Here is a 24,709-nt window from a genome sequence, read left to right as displayed (position 1 = left end):
CAAATATCATCCACAAAAAACCGAGCAAGAACAAGCATTTTGATCAGGTGAGCGTGGCTGTGTGTATGCGTGCTGCTACATATCCTACTTGCAAACCTTTACAATGTTCATATCAGATATTTTTAAACACGTCAATGATGTAAATCTTAAACGTCAAGGCAAATGAAGCGCTTCCTCAGAAGCTTCTGAGAGAAGTAAAAGTTGTATTTTCGCAATTAAAAACATAAAATTTTTTTTATACATATATCTTGATATAAGAAATCTTATGTATCGAGTTCAATTCTCGATTCGAGTAGGACAAAGTTTTAACAGAGGAAATGCGAAGAGTGACTTTGGTAGGACCGAAATTGCTTTAACATCAGCCATAATTTGTATTGCTTTCAGGTTTTCTTCATTGCTAAATATAATACCATTAAATCCAATAACAAATAATATAAAAGATTCTGTTTGATTTAAACTTAGGTGTCAATTTCGTCTCAAAAATTTTTTGTTTAAATATAGAATCGAAAGAGCGCTACTCACATTGAGTGATATCTCCCTTGAAATGCTAATAAATTCGTTGGCACTACAGATATTTGTAACAATCTTTAAGACTCATGCAAACATATTTAGGTCACCCATGGAAAGCATTTATCTCACCGCACCTCCTCCCATTTGTTGCTGTATCAAAGCGTAATATATACGTGTATTGTTTCTCCAACTCTGTAAATAAACAAAATAAATAAATTATATTTAGTAACTTTCAAGGCAATTGGGTGGTTTTCGTTAAAAAAAATAGTTATATTAATAAATGCTAGTGTATATAGGGACGACAACGTACCACCACATGATTATATTAGCTTAGTTTGCACCAATAACCGATTGACTGTACCGTTACTCTGAGTTTTTTCAACAATCGTTGGACGATTAATTGTTAAATAATTACATAGTAAACATTCGATTTACTAGCAAGGCTAATTGTTTTGTGTAATAAATTTTTTTTTTGATATTAGAGAAAAATTACAAATTTGCACAAGGCAATGGTTACCAGCAGTTTTTCATGGTGAACAGCTGAAACATTGTTGATAGCACAATTCAAAAAAAAAAAAAATCATAAAATAATGTTCTTCAGAATTTGGGCTTAAAAATATAGACGCGGCTGCAGTTTAAGGTAAACACAAAAAACATATACATACATACATTGTGTATACCTGAGTGTATATAAAAGGCATAGTGACAAAATGGCAAAAGTTGGAGACAGATTACAAAGCGTGGAGCGGTTCACTCAAATGGCTGAGTGAAAAGAGAAATCTTCCTTAACACCAGTATGAAAGCAGCTACTCGAGTGCGAAGCTCGGTACCAGAAAAGCTAGCTGATGAAGAAGTGAAATTCAAAAACATGTCCATCGCCTTTTGAAATTTTGTAATCTGTGTCTATTGTAAATAACAATTGTAGAAGTATTTATAAGAATTACGAACACCTTGCTACAAAAACAAGAATAGTTGAACTAAACGGACGTGTTTTATCATTTAATATTAATTATAATATATTAAAGTAAAATAAAGAAATATAATTGTTCAATTAGTAATTGTTATTTAGGTGATTTAAACTATGAACATTTTTCGTTCGTTTGTTTCATTAGCCATTGAGTGTGCTTGTAATTCTCAACTGGCTAGTGAAATATTCTAAAGACATAGTTTAAATTTTTTATCCCAAAGCGGGGTTTTTCAAAGCAAAACAAGGTGGCTCAACCCGCAGCCAATACCTTGGAGCCCCCAGTGCTCGCCCCAATGAATACATACAATGTGTAACATAGCGACCTCTCTCTAAACAATAAAATAATATACATTCCACTAAAAATAACAAAATAATATAACTATAAAAAACCCGATTCGCCCGTAAAATCCCCAAAACTTAGACAATTGTATTAATTGCCCTCGGTTTAACTCGCAAAACTCCTCAATTTGGTAGAATTACTTGACATTACTGTGACATGGCGTATGAGCAACCAACCTCTACATTACTGTTGGCCTTTGCGCGAATTGTCGGATTTCGATATATAAATGATAACACCAAGGTCAACAATATCACATATAAATTTTGGCCCCGATGGACACGGTGAAGGGGTGTCGCACAGCGGCCAATGCTAAAAGACTCAAATAATTAAAATTAAATTTTTGCTTTCTAATACCGAAAATATAAATTTTATAGTTAGGGATGTTAGGGAAGTGCCAAACTAGCACTTTTAAAATTTTTTTATAAAGGAATTCAAAGTACAAAACATTGAAAGTACACGCTTTCGTACGGCACGTCGATATCTAAACTTTAGTTACGTTTGAAAATGGTTAAGGGTGAAACACAGTGGTTAAACTTCAGGTTTTATTCTATTGACTCTTCATAGATTAGGCAGAACTGCGACCCTGTACGCCACGCACTAACTGTTAATAATACGGAAAATAGTTATGTGAGATATCGTTTGCTCCACTTTATTTTAGATATTAGATATAAGATTCGACTTTGGAAATTAGATACAAAAAATAGTCACTTAGGTTTTGATTCCCCATGGAAGTACCTTTACTTTAACCTTTGTGCGACACTCCTTAACCGTTTCCAATCGAAATTTGCTTAACGAAAAACTAGTTATCTGAGCGGTTACTTGCATAAACGGAACCCCCTGGAAGATTGTGCTTTGAAATATTACTGGTTGAAAATTTTTAAGTGTTGAAACAATTGTATGATGTGACCAATGTCTGTCGCTTCCCAAGGCAGTCGGTTCTATGTACCGGAGCGACTCGCGATTTTTCCCGACCAAGGACAGTCATTTCAGTGTAACCCCATTTAATTTGTTGCTTCCCTCCCACAAATTGTCATCCTCCCAGCAGCTCCTTACAGCAGGACTGCTCCATATTATCTTGCTCCGGGAAGGTATCGAATCCAATCCGGGTCCATCTCCTGACCCGGTCCTGAGAAATGGTTTTGCTGCATCTGCCGGAAGAGAATCTTTTTAGGACGGTCATACTCTGTTCAGTGTGTCTCGTGTAAGGGATGGTTGCATCGGACAGGTTGTTCTGGGCTTGACCCCAAAACCCGACGTCCACGTAACTTTTATAAATCTTTTGTGGCTCTTTGCTGTTCACGCCCAAGGGCGTCGCGTAGTCTATGCCTAAGGGCCCCCCCCCCCCCCCCCCCCCACTACCAGCCAGCAGTTCCGCTGCTCAGCAAGTCACAACAAGTACCCGCTGCTGCTCGCGCCCCACGGCGACAACAACTCAAACAGCTGCTACCAATCATAACTGCTATCTTCGTAGTAGAGTCGGTAGCAATTCTGAGCATCAGCCCCTGCCCCCCCCCCCTCTTTTCCGGCAGCAATCGTGTAGGTCAGGGAAACATACTCTTAGTCCCTACTTCCGTTTGACCCGTTTGCCAGCACAGAATATATATGTTTGCGACATCCGCCCAATGCAGCTCCTGCCTTGGGTGGTGCCACTTTCCTAGATGTTCTGGTCTTCGCGACGGCAACCCCCGACGGGTTTCATCGCGCCATGTTGCCAGGTCGCAAACCCAATTCATTCGGGTACCCCAATGCTTGCCCAAGGACGCCCATTCCCAGGGCCACAACAGCAATTGCGTCCTAGCCTTCCTCAACTCAGGCGTAGTCACCCTTCACTTACCCCCAGAGTGGCGACGTCTCCCCCTATGCACTTCAGAATTCTGCAGTTAAACTGTAATGGACTAACTGGGAAGATTACGGAGATTGTCGATTTCATGAAGCGGCATAACATCCGCATTGCTGCGATTCAAGAGACTAAACTCACAGCGAGATCTGCATTGCAGACCTGCTTGGGTATAATGTCCACAGAAAAGATCGCGAGAACGGAAATGGAGGCGGCCCGCGTTTATCATACACCACTCTGTGCAATATTATATATTTGATCCTGGCGTCGACCGCAGGGACAATGTCTTAGAACGTCAAGGCCTATCTGTCCGGTCAGGCGATGCAAACCTATAAATCATCAACATCTACATCCCTCTTGCCACCTGTTGCCTCAGCGGATACAGACCTAATATCAGCGCCTTACTCACTGGCAACAATCGCATTATCTTAGGCGATTTCAATGCCCATCACGATCTATGGCTTTCAAATTTGCGGGCGGACAGTAGGGGTGAGATGTTGGCGGATCAAATAGAAGAAACGACGTTCTGCAAAACAAACGGAGACGCCCCCACACGTATGGTAGCAAGCTGTCACAGCTCGATAGATATCTCAATCGTGAGCGCAGAACTCGTAAACTGCGTCAACTGGCAGCCGATGATAACATTGGCGTCCGACCACCTGCCTATACTTATTTCGCTGGAGCGTACCGCCTACTTCATCGTCACAGAAAAACGCACTTTCATAAACTTCAAAAAAGGAAAGTGGGACGAATATAAATCTTTTACAGACAACCTCTTTGCTGCCCTCCCTATCCCGACTGATGCCCGCCAAGGAGAGCGTGCCTTCCGCAAGGTCATTGAATCCGCCTCCGCACGTTTCATTCCCACCGGGAGAATTCCCGAAACTCGGCCCCACTTCCCGGCGGAGGCCGCAAACCTAACGAGAGAACGTGACCTTATAAGACATCTTGATCCAGGCGATCCCCAAATAAGGGATATAAACCAACGCATCAGATTGCTTGTGGATGAACACAAGCGGGCGAAATGGGAGGAGCACCTAAGAGGTTGTAACCTCTCTACCGGTGTGGGTAAACTTTGGTCCACCGTAAAGTCCCTATCGAATCTGTCTAAGCACAAAGACAAAGTTTCCATCGCCTTTGGCAACAAAATGCTGTCGGATGCGAAAAAATGCGCGAGCGCTTTCTGCCGACAATATATAATGCATTCTATGGTCGACAAAGATAGACGGAGGGTCAACAGACACGCACATAAACACAAATTCAGCGCGTCACCAATCACCATCACCGCTAAAGAGGTTGAGGACGCCATTGGTCACGCTAAACCATCCAAAGCAGTGGGCCCAGACGGCATAGCCATGCCGATGCTTAAAAGCATAGGGAAAGAGGGTTTCAAATATTTAGCGCATGTCTTCAACCTGTCTCTTTCCACCTTAGTAATACCCGAAAAATGGAAAATGGCCAAGTTGGTCCCGCTACTAAAGTCTGGGAAACCAGCTAACATAGGAGAGTCGTATCATCCGATATCTCTCCTATCGCCAGTAGCAAAGACGCTTGAAGCCATTTTGCTCCCCTATTTCCAAGCAAATTTGCAGCTAGGCTGCCATCAGCATGGCTTCAGAAAACTCCATAGCACTACCACCGCGCTAAATGCCATTAGCACCCTGATAAATTGCGGTTTAAATCAAAACCCCCACCATAGAACAGTACTCGTAGCGCTAGACCTATCAACAGCTTTTGATACGGTCAACCATGGCTCGTTACTGCAAGACCTGGAAGGGTCTACCCTTCCCCCATGTCTTAAAAGGTGGACCGCAAATTATCTGTGTAGTCGGCAGGCATCGGTGCAATTTAGAAACGAAAAATCAAAACCAAGAAGAATTAAACAAGGGGTGCCACAGTGTGGTGTCCTGTCCCCACTTTTGTTTGATTTCTACATATCTAAGCTACCTTCACCACCGGAAGGAGTCACAATCGTTTCCTACGCCTATGACTGCATAATAATGGCCACAGGCCCAGGCCCACAGATCGATGAGCTATGCAATAGAATAAACGGCTACCTCCCTGATCTCTCCAGTTTTTTCGCCTCGCGAAACCTGGCATTATCACCGACTAAATCTTCCGCGACCTTTTTTACATCATGGACGTCCCAAATGTGGACCATTTTGAACATCCACGTCGATGGCACTACGCTACCGACTATCCTACACCCCAAAATATTGGGTGTGACGTTTGATCAGAATCTACATTTTGGTGAGCACGCAGCTGAAATTGTTCTGAGAATGAGCCGTAACAAAATCCTCAAATCCCTCGGGGGTAACAGGTTAAACTCCTACCTATCCAGAATCAACCCCGATATACAAAATGTATGCCCCGCTTGCAATGTGTCCCACATGACACCAACCATCTCTTTAATTGTAATGTGGAACCAACGCCTCTAACACCCCTTTCGTTATGGTCCACCCCTGTTGAAACGGCAAGTTTCCTTGGACTCCCGTTAGAGGATATTAACGACAATTTGTGATCGGTCACGGCTGTTCGGTGGGGCGAAGCACTGCTACAACAACAACAACCAATCTCTGTCTTGGGCGATTTTAACCTACCGCATATATAATGGAACACCCATGATAATAATATTTGACCAGTCTCTTCTAAGACGTATAACAACGACTTATTGTATGAAATATCCGATCTTTGTCTTACTCGGATCAATATCTTTCCAAATAAGAACGGAAAATTTATAGATTTGATAATGGGAGCCTCTGGTTTTACTTGAAGATGTTTACCATGCTTCTCTCGAGATAGTTTACGAAACCATGGACAACGTTTGTGGTTGCATAAATAAACCAAGTGTTTAAACCAGTCGTTTTGATTTTTCAAGAGCCAATTTTAAAAAATTAAATGAAAAATTTTCTAAAATAACTTGGACTCAACATAAAGCGGACGTGTATCAGAACGTTTTTTATTTTAATAGTACCATTTATAAATTATTTGAAAAGTTTGTACCCAAACGTATTTGTTCATATGATGAACCAATGCAAGCCTGGATCACTAAAGAACTTAAATCTTTGGAAAACAAAAAGTCACGTTACTTCAAATTATAAAAGTAGACTGGTTTACATTCCAATTACGTTCTGCAATTTATCTCATATAAGTGCCACTGTCGATAGAGCTAAAGGTGTTTTAGCATTTGTGAAAAGGTGGTCAAAAGAGTTTAGCGACCCGTACGTTACGAAAACCCTCTTCACACCATTGGTTAGACCGATATTAGAGTATGGCTCAATAGTCTGGAATCCGAGTTTTCAAGTCCATATAGACAGGGTCGAATCAACACGAAACAGTTTTTACTATTTGCCTTAAGGGACTTTCAATGGGACTCTTTATTTAATCTTCCAACTCTTGCTAGTCGAAGGGAATTGCTTGGCGTAATATTTATGACAAAACTACTGAATGGAGCGATTTGAAGCCCATTTCTTCTGAACGAAGAGAACTTTAGTGTTTCCTGTCGAACTACGCGACACTGTAAACACGTTTGATATGTCGGACTCCCTTTTTTCTATAAAAAAGGCTGTTCTTATCTCTATTAATCGTTAATACTGTATATGTTTGTTTCTAGTCTATTAATTTAGTTTTACAATCAGCTGATGATATTTCTTCAGTAGCTGAACAGTTTTAGATCTCGACAGTTGAAAAACCACTGGCCATCAATGACTCGACCAAAAAAAAAAAAAAAGACGTGTGGCACTCGGGGACTGCCGCGGTATGCATATTATCAACTTATGCAACATTTTGTTTTCTTCAAGTTTTGTCTTTGATTAATTCAAGTTACACTTTTTAAGCGTGGTGACCGATCAGAAAACAAATTTTTTACTTTTATTGAATAAATGAGAAGTTAATATTGACTTTAACTTTAACTTTATTTTTAACTTTAACTTTAACTTTAATTTTAACATTCACTTTAACTTTAATTTCCACTTTAACTTCAACTTTAACCTTAACTTTAACTTTAGCTTTAACTTTAACTTTAACTTCAACTTTCCCTTTAACTTTAACTTCCACTTTAACTTTAGCTTTAACTTTAACTTCCACTTTAACTTTAACTTTAATTTCCACTTTAACTTTAACTTTAACTTCCACTTTAACTTTAACTTTGACTTTAACTTTAACCTTAACTTTAACTTTAGCTTTCACTTTAACTTTAAAATTAACTTTAACTTTAACTTCAACTTTAACTTTAACTTTAACTTTAACCTTAACTTTAACTTTCACTTTAACATTCACTTTAACTTTAACTTTATGATAGAGATCCAATTTTATGTATTTGGCCTGTTGCTAACACCGAACCTTTTTCGAACCTTTTTTGACAAATATCCGTTACGGTTTTTTGATTTAGTCGCCAAGCCCGCGATAAAATCTATGCAATAGCTTAAAAAATATAAATAATATAATTAATAAATAATCAAAAAAATTATGAACGGATTAGTCTGGTGTCATTGAGCTATTTGAGGGCAGTGCGCTGTCACAACTTCCAATTATAAGTATTATTATTTTGTATAAGATAACAATAATAACAACTTAATGCTTGGAGCTGATCGAAGGCACCGCCTCAGGCGATGAGAAAACTAGTTCACCCTTCGGTAGTAGTTTGGCAACCTTCTCGTAAGCAACACAATTTATCTGTCTGTGAGAACAATGAAAAAGAAGCATGCCACAAATTAATATACATATGTATATATAGCTTAGAGTTTACATTATGAATTGTGAACTGAGCTTTAAACGGGAGCTGAGTTTTGAACCTCGAAATCTCCAACATTCCTACTTCATACCATGATAAAAATATGAGAAGGTAAAACAATTTTCCCTTCTCGGCAGCAATTATGGTTTTTTGTTAAAAAAAAAAATTTAAAATCACTCTTGAAATGTTCTGCACCGGTCATTGGGCAGTAGGTACGCATGCGGAAAAGATGGGCATTCTGTATATTGGCTACTGCAGAAGCTGCAAAGATTCAAATGCCAGGGAGACAGTAGAACACTTTATGTGTAAATGGCCGGCTCTAGCTAGAGCCCGACTAAGGTTCCTTGGAACCCCGATTCTAGAAGACCTCAGGGATTTATCTGTGATAGTAATCCCGAATATTCTTAATTTTATCAACAACTCTGGCATCAAAACGGCTTTAAATATCTACTTGGGCGACCAGGGTCGCAGCCATTTCACCTACCTACCTACCTTAAAATGTTTGTTTCTTTACTTTTTCAAATGCCAAATAATATGTTAACGAGCCGGAACCGTGCGCATCTTGCGCAACCAATATAAAAGTCTGTTATCAAATATCAACAGAAGTCAGCTGTTCTATCCATCAATTAAAACCTACAGCTTGCCATCTAGCGTATGGTAGCAACTTCCGGTAATGCAGTGCAAATATTCACAATAGTGACATAGGACAAATAGATTTCTTTGTGTGCCCACAATCGCTTATTTTTAACAAATTATTTTAATAAAATATAGCTAAACAAAAGCACTACGACCAAAATTGCCCAAAGCTCGCTAATAGCCCGAATCTCCATCTTTACAACCAAAACTTTGTTTATATATTTGGATTTAAAATAAGAACGAAAAAGGGACCCGTACATAAAAACAGCAATTAGAAATAATATATATGATAATAAATCAATAGAATCGGGTTCCTTGCATTTTTGGTAATGAGGACGTTTAATGATGAGAATGGTGAGAATGGGAAGTAAGGCCGTTCATTTGGTTGTGGTTTGGTGCTAAATGGATGGAGAATATATGTACATATTTCCTCACCATCGTAACCGATTCAACTGAACGTACATAATTTCTTAATGTAATTGTGTCCTTGTCATTTACTCGTGTGGCCCAGGGACAATGCAAGCCTGGATCACTAAAGAACTTAAATCTTTGGAAAACAAAAAGTCACGTTACTTCAAATTATATAAGTAGACTGGTTTACATTCCAATTACGTTCTGCAACTTATCTCATATAAGTGCCACTGTCGATAGAGCTAAAGGTGTTTTAGCATTTGTGAAAAGGTGGTCAAAAGAGTTTAGCGACCCGTACGTTACGAAAACCCTCTTCACACCATTGGTTAGACCGATATTAGAGTATGGCTCAATAGTCTGGAATCCGAGTTTTCAAGTCCATATAGACAGGGTCGAATCAATACGAAACAGTTTTTACTATTTGCCTTAAGGGACTTTCAATGGGACTCTTTATTTAATCTTCCAACTCTTGCTAGTCGAAGGGAATTGCTTGGCGTAATATTTATGACAAAACTACTGAATGGAGCGATTTGAAGCCCATTTCTTCTGAACGAAGAGAACTTTAGTGTTTCCTGTCGAACTACGCGACACTGTAAACACGTTTGATATGTCGGACTCCTTTTTTTCTATAAAAAAGGCTGTTCTTATCTCTATTAATCGTTAATACTGTATATGTTTGTTTCTAGTCTATTAATTTAGTTTTACAATCAGCTGATGATATTTCTTCAGTAGCTGAACAGTTTTAGATCTCGACAGTTGAAAAACCACTGGCCATCAATGACTCGACCAAAAAAAAAAAAAAAAGGACGTGTGGCACTCGGGGACTGCCGCGGTATGCATATTATCAACTTATGCAACATTTTGTTTTCTTCAAGTTTTGTCCTTGATTAATTCAAGTTACACTTTTTAAGCGTGGTGACCGATCAGAAAACAAATTTTTTACTTTTATTGAATAAATGAGAAGTTAATATTGACTTTAACTTTAACTTTAACTTTAACTTTAATTTTAACATTCACTTTAACTTTAATTTCCACTTTAACTTCAACTTTAACCTTAACTTTAACTTTAGCTTTAACTTTAACTTTAACTTCAACTTTCCCTTTAACTTTAACTTCCACTTTAACTTTAGCTTTAACTTTAACTTCCACTTTAACTTTAACTTTAATTTCCACTTTAACTTTAACTTTAACTTCCACTTTAACTTTAACTTTGACTTTAACTTTAACCTTAACTTTAACTTTAGCTTTCACTTTAACTTTAAAATTAACTTTAACTTTAACTTTAACTTTAACTTTATCTTTATTTTTAACTTTAACCTTAACTTTAACTTTCACTTTAACTTTAACATTCACTTTAACTTTAACTTTATGATAGAGATCCAATTTTATGTATTTGGCCTGTTGCTAACACCGAACCTTTTTCGAACCTTTTTTGACAAATATCCGTTACGGTTTTTTGATTTAGTCGCCAAGCCCGCGATAAAATCTATGCAATAGCTTAAAAAATATAAATAATATAATTAATAAATAATCAAAAAAATTATGAACGGATTAGTCTGGTGTCATTGAGCTATTTGAGGGCAGTGCGCTGTCACAACGTCCAATTATAAGTATTATTATTTTGTATAAGATAACAATAATAACAACTTAATGCTTGGAGCTGATCGAAGGCACCGCCTCAGGCGATGAGAAAACTAGTTCACCCTTCGGTAGTAGTTTGGCAACCTTCTCGTAAGCAACACAATTTATCTGTCTGTGAGAACAATGAAAAAGAAGCATGCCACAAATTAATATACATATATATAGCTTAGAGTTTACATTATGAATTGTGAACTGAGCTTTAAACGGGAGCTGAGTTTTGAACCTCGAAATCTCCAACATTCCTACTTCATACCATGATAAAAATATGAGAAGGTAAAACAATTTTCCCTTCTCGGCAGCAATTATGGTTTTTTGTTAAAAAAAAAAAATTTAAAATCACTCTTGAAATGTTCTGCACCGGTCATTGGGCAGTAGGTACGCATGCGGAAAAGATGGGCATTCTGTATATTGGCTACTGCAGAAGCTGCAAAGATTCAAATGCCAGGGAGACAGTAGAACACTTTATGTGTAAATGGCCGGCTCTAGCTAGAGCCCGACTAAGGTTCCTTGGAACCCCGATTCTAGAAGACCTCAGGGATTTATCTGTGATAGTAATCCCGAATATTCTTAATTTTATCAACAACTCTGGCATCAAAACGGCTTTAAATATCTAATTGGGCGACCAGGGTCGCAGCCATTTCACCTACCTACCTACCTTAAAATGTTTGTTTCTTTACTTTTTCAAATGCCAAATAATATGTTAACGAGCCGGAACCGTGCGCATCTTGCGCAACCAATATAAAAGTCTGTTATCAAATATCAACAGAAGTCAGCTGTTCTATCCATCAATTAAAACCTGCAGCTTGCCATCTGGCGTATGGTAGCAACTTCCGGTAATGCAGTGCAAATATTCACAATAGTGACATAGGAAAAATAGATTTCTTTGTGTGCCCACAATCGCTTATTTTTAACAAATTATTTTAATAAAATATAGCTAAACAAAAGCACTACGACCAAAATTGCCCAAAGCTCGCTAATAGCCCGAATCTCCATCTTTACAACCAAAACTTTGTTTATAGATTTGGATTTAAAATAAGAACGAAAAAGGGACCCGTACATAAAAACAGCAATTAGAAATAATATATATGATAATAAATCAATAGAATCGGGTTCCTTGTATTTTTGGTAATAAGGACGTTTAATGATGAGAATGGTGAGAATGGGAAGTAAGGCCGTTCATTTGGTTGTGGTTTGGTGCTAAATGGATGGAGAATATATGTACATATTTCCTCACCATCGTAACCGATTCAACTGAACGTACATAATTTCTTAATGTAATTGTGTCCTTGTCATTTACTCGTGTGGCCCAGGGACTTCTAAAATAATCTCACACCAGCAGTGATCTTCCAGGTGCGTCAAAATGAACAATTTTTCTCCTACAGTTAAGGTATGTTTGATTGTGGAGTTTAAACTTTTCATTTGCGATACCAAAGTTCAATTTTAAGGGAATACTTTTCAGCGCCGATAGATTTTAGGTTGGGTTAAGAGGGCGTGCGTGAATGTTACCCACATTTCCACTCGGAAAAATTTTTGTCCATTGTGAGTGCCCTCAGTAAGTACAGGGTGGCGGCAAATTCATTTAACCCCATTACCTCTTAGCCGATAGATTTTGGTCGCACAGTTTTTTTGAAGTCATACCACATGAGGTACAGCATGGCTAAAAATGACGTAGGGTGACGTGTGTATCCTTGACAAGTGTACTTTCTTCTGTACTGTCCGAAAATGCGGTTTTAATGGCGAGGTTCACCGAGCATTACCCTTCGAAGAAATTCCTTTACTCTATGACTCTGGACCACACAGCCATATGAATGCCACACTGCAGGGTTTGTAATTGGTCTCTAAGTATTGCCTTTTTGTTACTATTCCTTAATGGGTGAACGAGAAAACCGATAGTATAAAAGTAGCGCAAGCTGAGGAATCAGTAATCAGTTTGATCTAAACACGCTTTTGTGAAGTACGCGATATCGAAATATAATTGTACTACTCCCAAAGTAGACTAAATAAAGACCATATTGCATACTGAATATTGGAGTTATTTATTCGATAGCTTAGCGATACAAACGTTAGCAGAAGGTACAAAAGAGTTGGAATTCCTCAAAATTTGTTACAATACCAACACCTTATATGTCTAGCAAAATGTTTCGAAAAATAATCTATGACTTGCAGCACTTTTTCCAAATGAAATGTTTTTTTTTTAGTTTTAGCAGTTTAAACTCTTGGGGTCTATTTATAGAACTACCAGAGAATTTAAACACAATGAGAAGGCGTTTTTGCTAGATTCCAACTTTTTTGCATGTGAACACGTCTTGCACTTCACCACACACAATCCAATTTCAATGTTAACCAGTTAACAGCAGAAAATTCTCTGTCAACAGTTTCAGCTGGTGTATAAATTCTCTGGATTTTCTCTTAATATGATTTCTTTGTGGGAATATAGGTATTTAGTAGGATTAATTAAATTTAAATTTTATTACTTGTAGCAATATATTTGCTTGTTTTATGTTGATGCAAATTGCAGAAATTTTGTTTATTTCTTTACAAACAAAAACCTATTCATATACCCAAAATATGCCCTTTCATGAAATGTATGTAAATTAATCATACATTTATGAATTATCCTATCCCTTTTTGTTAATAAATTAAAATGTTAGGAAAATGTATGCAAATTGAAATATGCATGCAAATAGTGTTTTGCCGACGGCATTTGCACACTTGGAATTTCTGTGCACATGAAATCCATTGCATATTTATAAAACGTTAATTTGCATAAAATGTATGCATATTAACCATGAAGTATGAATTATTAATAAATTGAAAAATTGAAATAAATAAAATATTTGATAACAATTGAATAAATAAAAAAATATTTAGTTATTATTTGGACTATGGGTGGGAGGGGAGGTACCTATAAAGAAATTTCCTAAAGCATTTTATATGTGTTATTCAGTACAATGATGTAAGTACCTATGTACTTGAATATTTTCAAAGGCAGGTTTGATAAGCCAAGTCAAACTTAAATACATTTGACCTGCCTCAAATCAACCCTTAAATATGTAAATAAGACCAACAATACACAAAAGACATGTGCCTGTTGATCATATGTTGAGCATTGTTACATTGAATATATATCTATGAAAATACAAACCAAAGCAAAAAAGTACAAATGTACATACATATATACATATTCAATAATACTCCAATTAAAGGCAGACATGTATAAAAAGCTTGGTCGCTTTGATGCTGTGGCAGTGTCTTAAGTTATTAATAAAACAACTTGTCGCTTTCCGCGTTATGAAGCGACCAAATCAATTATGGCAATCCGCGTATACGGCCATGTATATGTAAATATCAATGCTCGTAGCAATTAGCCGACGAAATACAATAGGCACGAGCCAAATTATGTGTCGTCGGTGGTTAAAAGTGTTGCCGTTTATACCTTTAACAACTCACAGCTAAAAGGGGAATTTATTATAAAATTAAAATAAACGAATTTATTGCTCTTTTGCGAAATAATGTTATATTTCTTCGCAAAATTACTTTAATTTATTTCGCCGCTCCCATATATTAATTTTTATCTATGAAAATAATGTAAAATTCTTACTTTATACTGACATGTGATAAACAAGTCAGCATATACAGTATGACGTCACAGTGCGAATTCGGGCCAGAAACGGGTAAAACACCACTCTTATGTGACAACTGCAACACAGTTGCTGCAAATTTGGCTGCGTGACTGCGCGAATAATTTTTCGGCAGAATATGATAGGGGGTTTCAAATAGCAAATAAAAATGTCCATAAGCTGTGACAACTCGGCAATTCAGGATATGAGAAAATTATTTGCAATAATTTATATGAACAATGGATGGAAATTTTTAGATTATATTGCTAATATGTTAGTGGACATTTACTGGGCAATATCTGTGCATGTTTATTTGCATTTTTTACTACCATATTAGTACTTTCATACAGGCTTATAAATAGTTTGGTATTATTTCAAAGGAAAAGTGCGGGGTTATGAAAGTAGTTATGCTCGTCATAATGAATACCCCCAATATGCATCGAAGTTGGAATTTATAAAATCGCAAAAATTTGTCTTCTGACGATTTTATCAAATGCCATGTTGCCGAATTGCAAAATGCTATGTTGCCGAATTCTATCACCAATTCGGACAACTTAAGAAGAAGCATTTATGAATGAAAAATCAAGAGGAAGCTAGTTTTCAGGATTTTGCGATTTACATACAAAACATGAGCATACATATGTACATATGTATGTGTGCTTGTGCGTATGGTTGGATGGTTGAAGTGAATTTTGTTTTGTTTGTCAACATGCGAATATAAAAATATTTCTTAGCTTACATATGAACATAGATTTGTACATATGCTTGTGCGTAAGAATAGTTTTTGTTGGAAGTGGTTGATGAAACAGTTTGTCTTTTATTTGAACATGTGAATGTACAAACATTTGTTAGCTTATGCATGGATATATTGGTATCAATGAAGTGGGTGGGAAATGGGGGTGTAGGCTGATCTTTAGTTTAGGAATATATGTGTGTACATATATACCAATCTAGGTTTGTTTATACCCACTCACCATTTAGGTGATTAAATTTTCAATTTCCCTACATATCAATATAATTTGATTACTCTTTCTGACAAAATAATGAGTTACCATACAATTGAACAAAAGAAATAATCAAATATGAATACTTTAGATGATCAAACACTGAATATATTTTTTCAACCACATTTTGGAATCATATTTGAATCAAATGTGTTTACTTTAGGAGATCAAAAATTTATAATAATTTTTAATTCAGCTTTCTGAATCTTTTTTGACTATATTTGTTGACTGAATAATGTACTTTATACTTGTCAAAATATTTCTTTACATCGGAGCTGCTCAACCCCTATACACTTGTAGCACTTTTGTTTTTGTTTTGCCCTGAATCATAGGCACAGATTCAAATTCACACTTTGAATATAAAAAAAAACAAGTAAGGACAGGACTGTCTTCGGCTGTGCCGAAGACTTCAACCTTCCAACCATCATAATTTATTTACAAAAAATCAGAGAATTCAAATTTCCAATATATTTGCTCTGATCAGAGATTTTTTGGTAACAGACGAACAGAGGAAATCGTTAAGAGAATTTTCTGTTACGTCTTGCACCCTGTTAAGTTAACATGAATTTGGGGAATAGTGGTGAAGTGCAAGACGTGACACATGCAAATGGATCGTAAGCAGTGGATGCCAAAATAACGCCTTCTCATTGTGTTTAAATTCTCTGCTGTTTGTATGATCCGTCCTGATGTCACGTTGTTTAAATTTTTCCCAAATTATTAAATAAATTATAAAATTAAAAAATTGCTTCAAATAAATGTTTCCATACATTTAAAAAAAGCAATATGGGCAATCCCCGATTATTAAAAATCATACAAACTGACAAAATTGGTTAATTCGTTGTAGTTCTATAAATAGAACGAAAACAGCAACAAAACCAAAGTTTCATTGAAAACCGCCGTACCAAGCATAGCTTTAACACATAATTGCATACGAAGTATGCAATGTGTAAAAGATTAAAATATGCAAAAAGAAGGCAATTGGGAAAGACTTCACAACAGGCATGACGTAGCTGAATGCGTTTACAACCATTTCAACTATCGTAGGGGTGCGAGTTCGACTCCCACTCCCGGGAGAAAAGGCTTTGAAGAGATTTACAAGGTATAATCGAAACAGCTGTCGCCTTGTCCGTCCTGATGTCACGTTGTTTAAAAATTTTTTCCCAAATTATTAAATAAATTTTAAAATTAAAAAATTGCTTCAAATAAATGTTTTCATACATTTAAAAAAAGCAATATGGGCAATCCCCGATTATTAAAAATCATACAAACAGACAAAATTGGTTAATTCGTTGTAGTTCTATAAATAGAATGAAAACAGCAACAACACCAAAGTTTCTTTGAAAACCGCCGTACCAAGCATAGCTTTAACACATAATTGCATACGAAGTATGCAATGTGTAAAAGATTAAAATATGCAAAAAGAAGGCAATTGGGAAAGACTTCACAACAGGCATGACGTAGCTGAATGCGTTTACAACCATTTCAACTATCGTAGGGGTGCGAGTTCGACTCCCACTCCCGGGAGAAAAGGCTTTGAAGAGATTTACAAGGTATAATCGAAACAGCTGTCGCCTTGTCCGTCCTGATGTCACGTTGTTTAAAAATTTTTTCCCAAATTATTAAATAAATTTTAAAATTAAAAAATTGCTTCAAATAAATGTTTTCATACATTTAAAAAAAGCAATATGGGCAATCCCCGATTATTAAAAATCATACAAACAGACAAAATTGGTTAATTCGTTGTAGTTCTATAAATAGAACGAAAACAGCAACAACACCAAAGTTTCTTTGAAAATCGCCGTACCAAGCATAGCTTTAACACATAATTGCATACGAAGTATGCAATGTGTAAAAGATTAAAATATGCAAAAAGAAGGCAATTGGGAAAGACTTCACAACAGGCATGACGTAGCTGAATGCGTTTACAACCATTTCAACTATCGTAGGGGTGCGAGTTCGACTCCCACTCCTGGGAGAAAAGGCTTTGGAGAGGTTTTTAATTTGGTAGAAAAAATTTTTAAAAAAGTGCTTAAACCGGTGAATGGCTTAAAATTTAGACTCAGATTTCAAACCGTGTACATTTTTTATAAGTTTTTTCAGATGATGTTGGAAAAAAACGGGCAACGTCCTTTGAATTCTTAATATACATACATACATATTAAATATATTAATGGCATAGTCGTATGAACATATGTATGTACTTATCTGTAAATCGATATCTATAAAAAAGTATTAAAGAATGATGTCACTGCTGAATAAGATGCTACAATGCTAGATACTCCTACAAGCGTATGTGGTTGATGTCGAGAAGGTGCAAAAAAGGTGGAAAAAAGTCAAAACCATTATAGTCGTGCTCCTATATTAACCTAACCACTGAAATTGGATTATACAGAAGCCCTATGCTTCTAATACTAAACATTTTAGTGTGTGTGTGTGTGTGCCTGTCTACATATACATAAGGGTGCTTAAAAAAAATTGTTTTCCCCAACTCTTACCCTTTTAAATCCTTTTTATTGTAAAGATAATTATACTTTGTCTCAGATTTGCCCAACAGTCGTTTATTTAATAAAAATACAACTACAACATACTTCTATATAAGGTTATCATTCACTTATGTATTTACTGTAAATAAATATTTCAAAACTAGCAATCGTCTCTGACCCTTTACAGATATAACACCTTTAATATTTAACACATACAGTTGTATTCAAAAAAATAGTAGCGAAATTCTTTTATTTTTTTATTTATTTTTTTTGTTTTATTTAAATTATTTTTGTTCGAAATATAGTGGCATCGCAAATTAAAACCACATAATAAAAACTTTTAAAGTTTTGTATCCCATCCAATTTTAGATAGAGTAATGAAAGTTTGACATATGTAGGGTTGCATTTATTTCTACCACAAATAGTTATATTTAGCTTGATAAACTTCCTCGAACAAAATAAGCGGTATTGGTATATACTGATGATTATTGCCATCACTAATTATAAACTCCCAACACAAAAACATTGAAAAGAGCCACACTGTGTACATAAACACATCAAACTTCAATTACACCCATATATATGTATAAGGCACGAAGAAATATTACGCGAACACACTTGTAGCCGAAAGTTGCTACACATACACACGCATATGATTATGAGAAACGCATAAAATACAAATATATATGTATATAGCTAAGAAACGTCTAGACTGTATTAGAAATATGCGAATTAAGCAGAAGAGAGTATAAAAGAGCGCAAGCTGAGTAGTAAAAAAAAAACAGTTTAATTTAAGCACGCTATCAGTTGCGAAGTGAAGTTGAAATGCGAAGTACTCTTAAAGTAGTATAATAAAGGCCGTTTTGTAACACTGAAAATTGGAGTGTTTTATTCAACAGTTTAAGAACACGAACGTAAACAGAAGGTTGCAAATAAGCGGAATTCGTTAGAATTGGTGTCAGAAGAGGAATTGTTGAATAAATTCTGAAGATTTCGAATACAACTTGAACATGGCAAAGTTAAGTGAATTAAGGATCCAGTAACCGAAAAAGGAGTTGGAGAACCGCGGATTGAATACAACCGGCAATAAGGTCGAACTTCAAGCACGGCTATGAGAGGTAATGGAGTTGGAAGGAATTAATGTGGACGAATATGTCTTTTATCCTAATGTGGAAGATTCAGCGACTAAAATGGAGGAGAAGATAGAGACTCCGAATCCATTGGCAAATGTTGACACTAACGCGATATTAGCAGTGTTGAAGCAAATGTCATCACAAATATGAACCGAAATGTCATCTCAACTGGAAGAACAGAAGACGTATATGGCATCCCATCTGGAATCCCAGGAGACACACATAACATCCAAGATGGAAACACAAATAGAATCCCAGGAAACACGCATAACATCCAAGATGGAAACACAACTAGAATCCCAGGAGACACGTATAACATCCAAGTTTGAAGCATAAGAAACGGGTATTTCAGAAATGTCGTCACATATATCATCCCAACCGGAATCACAGGAGACACGTATTTCAGGGATGTCGTGAGATATAACATCTAAAATTGAAGCACAAGAGGCACGTATATCAGAAACGTCGGCACAAATTTCAGCACAGGTATCATCGCAGATATCTGCACAACTGAAAGCGCGTATGGAAGAGAAACTAACGCAGTTTCAGGAAGGGTTCAGTGGTCGACAAGATAAAATGGTGGCCGAGATAGATGCTTTATCAGATCAGATTCAGGAGTTACAATTGAACCGTCCAATAACTTCAACGTCTACTCTGAAGGTAAAATCCCCAACGTTTGATGGTTCTGTTCCTTTCCAGGTATTTAAGCTCCAATTTGAGAAGACGTCAGCAGCGAACAACTGGAATGCCGAAGATAAAGTTGCTGCATTGTTCGTGGCTTTAAAAGGAGCAGCTGTTGAGATCTTACAGACCATCCGAGAGTACGAACGTAACAGTTATGAAGCATTGATGGCCGCTGTAGAGCGACGTTACGGAAGCGAACACAGGAAACAGATATATCAAATAGAATTGCAAAACCGTTACCAAAAAGCTAATGAGACTTTGCAAGAGTTTGCTTCGGATGTTGAAAGGTTGGCTCATTTGGTAAATGCGGATGCACCCGAGGAATACACCGAGAGGGTAAAAATCCAGAGTTTTATAAATGGCATACGGGACGTGGCGAAGCGAGCGACATATGCAAACCCAAAATCACATTTGCTGAAACGGTATCCCCTGCACTGACTCAGGAAACAGCGTCACTTTTAAGTTAGCCCGCATACAAAGCTCATCGCGTGGAAGTGGAAAGGCCAGACTGGGTAGACACAATTTTGGAAGCATTGAAGGGTACGCAGCAGAAGAATAATGATGCAGTCAAATGCTTTAAGTGTGGAAAGCCAGGGCATATTGCGCGTTATTGCAACACCAACCCTAATAGTTCCAACTTGGCTGGTCGTAAACGCAAAGCTTGAAGAGATAAGCAAGAGCGAGTCAGATGTAAAGATGGAGAAGTTGCCCCAGCTATTGAATGTCCTGTGATATTTATCTCGCAAATTGGAAGAAAATCGAGCAGTCTTACCGTCAAAGGAAATGTGGATGGCAAAGAATGTGTACTGGCTGTAGATAGGGACGCATCTCATTCCTTAATCCGATCTGATTTGGTCAACAGTAGAGTAAAGCCATTACCTGGAGCAAGGTTGCGTACGGTCACTGGCGAGTGTAACCAATTCCAGGGGGAAGTGATATGTGAATTCTTAATTGGAAAGGTTACGCTTCTACACAAATTCGTTGTGGCAGAGATTGTTGATGAAGTCATATTGGTAGTGGACTTCTTAATTGACCATGGCATCAAGATTGACATGCAAAGAAGGAATATGCGCTATAAGACCCAGGATATACCACTTAACTTTAGTTTGTAGAAAGGGTTCAGCAGTAAGCGAGTGCTGGTCGAGGCGATTCGACAAAGACCACCATAGTCAGGGGCAGTAGATCGGGCAAAGTTTGATGGAACGGATGGGCCAAACAAAGCAAAATCAAAGATACCTGCGAGAGAAGCACTGGCATTGACAAACCCAAATGGACGCACTAAAACGAAGGAAAGAATTTCCCAGAAAGAATGCGAGGTTAGTTTCAAGCCAGGGCGCACTATTATTGTGAAACGTCGGAACGATACTGATTATGCGAAGCAAATCCGTCAAGCGCAAACTCTACGAAGTAGTTCATTGGCCAAACAACAGAGCGTGAGGGAACGAACCAGGGTAATGAGTAGTAAGATGAAACACAGGTTTGACAAGAACAATAATTCGGAAGGTTCCTCGGAGGAAGATTTGGTACTGTTATACAAGACGTGAAGACGATCACTGATACCATCTACCGCATACAAACAATTGGGAAACCACGAAATAGAAGGGTGGTTCAGTTGGAGAGGCTAGTAGCGGTTGGATCGGGAGATTTGTCTGATCGGGACGATCAGACTTAGGTGGAGGGCAGTGTGACGAATAATACCATCACTAATAATAAACTCCCAACACAAAAACATTAAAGAGAGCCACACTGTGTACATAAACACATCAATCATCATTTACACCCATATATATAAGGCATGAAGAAATATTACGCGCACACGCTTGTAGCCAAAATTTGCTACACATACACGCGCATATGATTATGAGAAACGCATAAACTACAAATATACATGTATATAGCTAAGTAGGAGATATGTACAGCAGTTATAGCGGGCGAAACGGGCGTGTAGTAGAAATATGCGAATGAAGCAGCAGAGAGTATAAAAGAGCGCAAGCGGAGTAGTCAAAAAAAATCAGTTTGATTTAAGCACGCTATCAGTTGCGAAATGAAGTTTAATTGCGAAGTACTCTTAAAGTAGTCTAGTAAAGACCGTTTTGTAATACAGAATATTGGAGTGTTTATTCAACATTTTAGCAATACGAACGTAAGACCAAGGTTGCAAATAAGCGTAATTTCACGAAATTCGTTACAATACATATATTTTTAAACACACGTTTTAATCTGTAGACATATCCTGAGTTTCCGTTGAATCTGGACAATGGACATCCCCTCTACTTATTATACTTGAGTGGTGATCCCCAGAAGATAGCGATGGCGAGTCGGATAAAACTAGTAAGTTCCTAACTTCAGGCGGAAGTGGTTTAGTTCTACTTTTAATGTTGTTTCTGTATTGATTGATCTTTGGATCAGATGGGATCAGCAGCATTGTAAGCAAATCTGTATTCGTGGCGTAGCGGGAACACTTACGAGTACTGAATTCAGGAAATCTTCGACAATCTTTATTCCGTGCTTCTTCCGCTTCCTCTGATAAATTGCCTATAGGTAAAGTCATATGCTTGATTATGTCAACACTATGATATAAGATTTTGTGCACCGTGGCTGGCATATAATACCACGAAAAAAGATTCAGATATAACGCTGCTGTGTCCTCCCCAAAGATTTTAAATTGGTCTGTTTTAATTTGATATCCAGACGCCAGCACGGTAAGTAATATATGAAATTTGTGTGTTAGATTTTCATTCAGGCTAGTAATTACAGCAGTTTTTTCATAGTTGTCGAAAAACCTTCTGGCAGTATTGCCATCATTGGTTGTACCGAACACAGGTTTGCCTCCATCTATGTTAAGGCCTAGTTAAGATTTAAACTTTTGCTTGATTTGGCTTTTTCTTTCATTAAAAATGCTTTGGTTCTCTCCTCGGATTTGCCAAACTTTTAGGAGCAATCTATATGATATATGCAATAAACACTCGAATGTTTTTATCAGTGCATGGAGTGCAGACAACCCATAATCATAAATTTCAGTCTTTGCAATGTAAGGAGCAATTGTTGCGTTCATTTGACTAGATTTGGCACTGCAAATGTAACAATTTTGGTTACCCTTCGTCCCTGAGAGTATGTTACATATTTTTCCATCAACCGTTGTTGAGAGGAGAGTAAGTTTCACTAGGAAATTTTTACACTCAGTTGGCCTCAATTGATTTATTTGAGCCCTCATATTATCTGCCTCGCGTTTCACTAAACTGGTGTTTCTTTTTGAAAAATAAATTTGATTGGACGACAATATCGTGTTGATGAGGTTTGGAATTTATCCAAACTGGAGTATTGTGGTCATCATTTAACACAAGCTTTAAAGGCACGAAAAAAATTAAAATTAAGTATTCGTCAGTTGCAGCAGGATTTTCAAACTTTTGCTTGTACAGGCTATGCCCTGAACTCCCATCTAAGCCCCATTTGCAAATACGTGTTGCTGATTGGACTTTGTCAGCTCCACCAAGGGCAAAGTGTCTAAGACGCGCTTAGAGGTTATGTCTAGCAAAGACTGCAATGTAAAACTAGCGGAAATCTCATCCACATGACTGCATTCATCAGGTGGAAAGCATATAATATAATTATCTCACCATTCAACCATTGCTCATACTTAGAGGAGAACCGCTCATTACGTTTACCAGCGAAATTCCACTTCTTATCAATTTTCAACAACAATTTTGTTTCTTTTTAGTTCATCTTTCGCATTATCGGATATAAAAAGATTAATCTTTGTAAGTATGTTAAGTGACTTAAGGATCCAGCAATCGAAAAAGGAGTTGGAGAACCGCGGATTGAATACAACCGGCAATAAGGTCGAACTTCAAGCACGACTATGAGAGGTAATGGAGTTGGAAGGAATTAATGTGGACGAATATGTCTTTTATCCTAATGTGGAAGAGTCAGCGACTAAAATGGAGAAGAAGATAGAGACTCCGAATCCATTGGCAAATGTTGACACTAACGCGATATTAGCAGTGTTGAAGCAAATGTCGTCACAAATATGATCTGAAATGTCATCTCAACTGGAAGAACAGAAGACGTATATGGTATCCCATCTGGAATCCCAGGAGACACACATAACATCCAAGATGGAAACACAAATAGAATCCCAGGAAACACGCATAACATCCAAGATGGAAACACAACTAGAATCCCAGGAGACACGTATAACATCCAAGTTTGAAGCATAAGAAACGCGTATTTCAGAAATGTCGTCACATATATCATCCCAACCGGAATCACAGGAGACACGTATTTCAGGGATGTCGTCAGATATAACATCTAAAATTGAAGCACAAGAGGCACGTATATCAGAAACGTCGGCACAAATTTCAGCACAGGTATCATCGCAGATATCTGCACAACTGAAAGCGCGTATGGAAGAGAAACTAACGCAGTTTCAGGAAGGGTTCAGTGGTCGACAAGATAAAATGGTGGCCGAGATAGATGCTTTATCAGATCAGATTCAGGAGTTACAATTGAACCGTCCAATAATTTCAACGTCTACTCTGAAGGTAAAATCCCCAACGTTTGATGGTTCTGTTCCTTTCCAGGTATTTAAGCTCCAATTTGAGAAGACGTCAGCAGCGAACAACTTGAATGCCGAAGATAAAGTTGCTGCATTGTTCGTGGCTTTAAAAGGACCAGCTGTTGAGATCTTACAGACCATCCCAGAGTACGAACG

General features: G+C 37.3%; 1 pseudogene; it reads right to left on the bottom strand.

Moving 5' to 3' along the window:
- Positions 1 to 327: 327 nt before the first annotated feature.
- Positions 328 to 24,709, bottom strand: part of LOC137244198 (exportin-5-like) — a 182,243-nt pseudogene continuing 157,861 nt past the window's right edge.

This window comes from Eurosta solidaginis, chromosome 3 (assembly GCF_040869045.1).
Source record: "Eurosta solidaginis isolate ZX-2024a chromosome 3, ASM4086904v1, whole genome shotgun sequence".
Classification (NCBI taxonomy): Eukaryota; Metazoa; Arthropoda; class Insecta; order Diptera; family Tephritidae; genus Eurosta; species Eurosta solidaginis.
The sequence above is the reverse complement of the archived record's forward strand: the minus strand, read 5'-3'. Positions and strand labels throughout refer to the sequence as shown.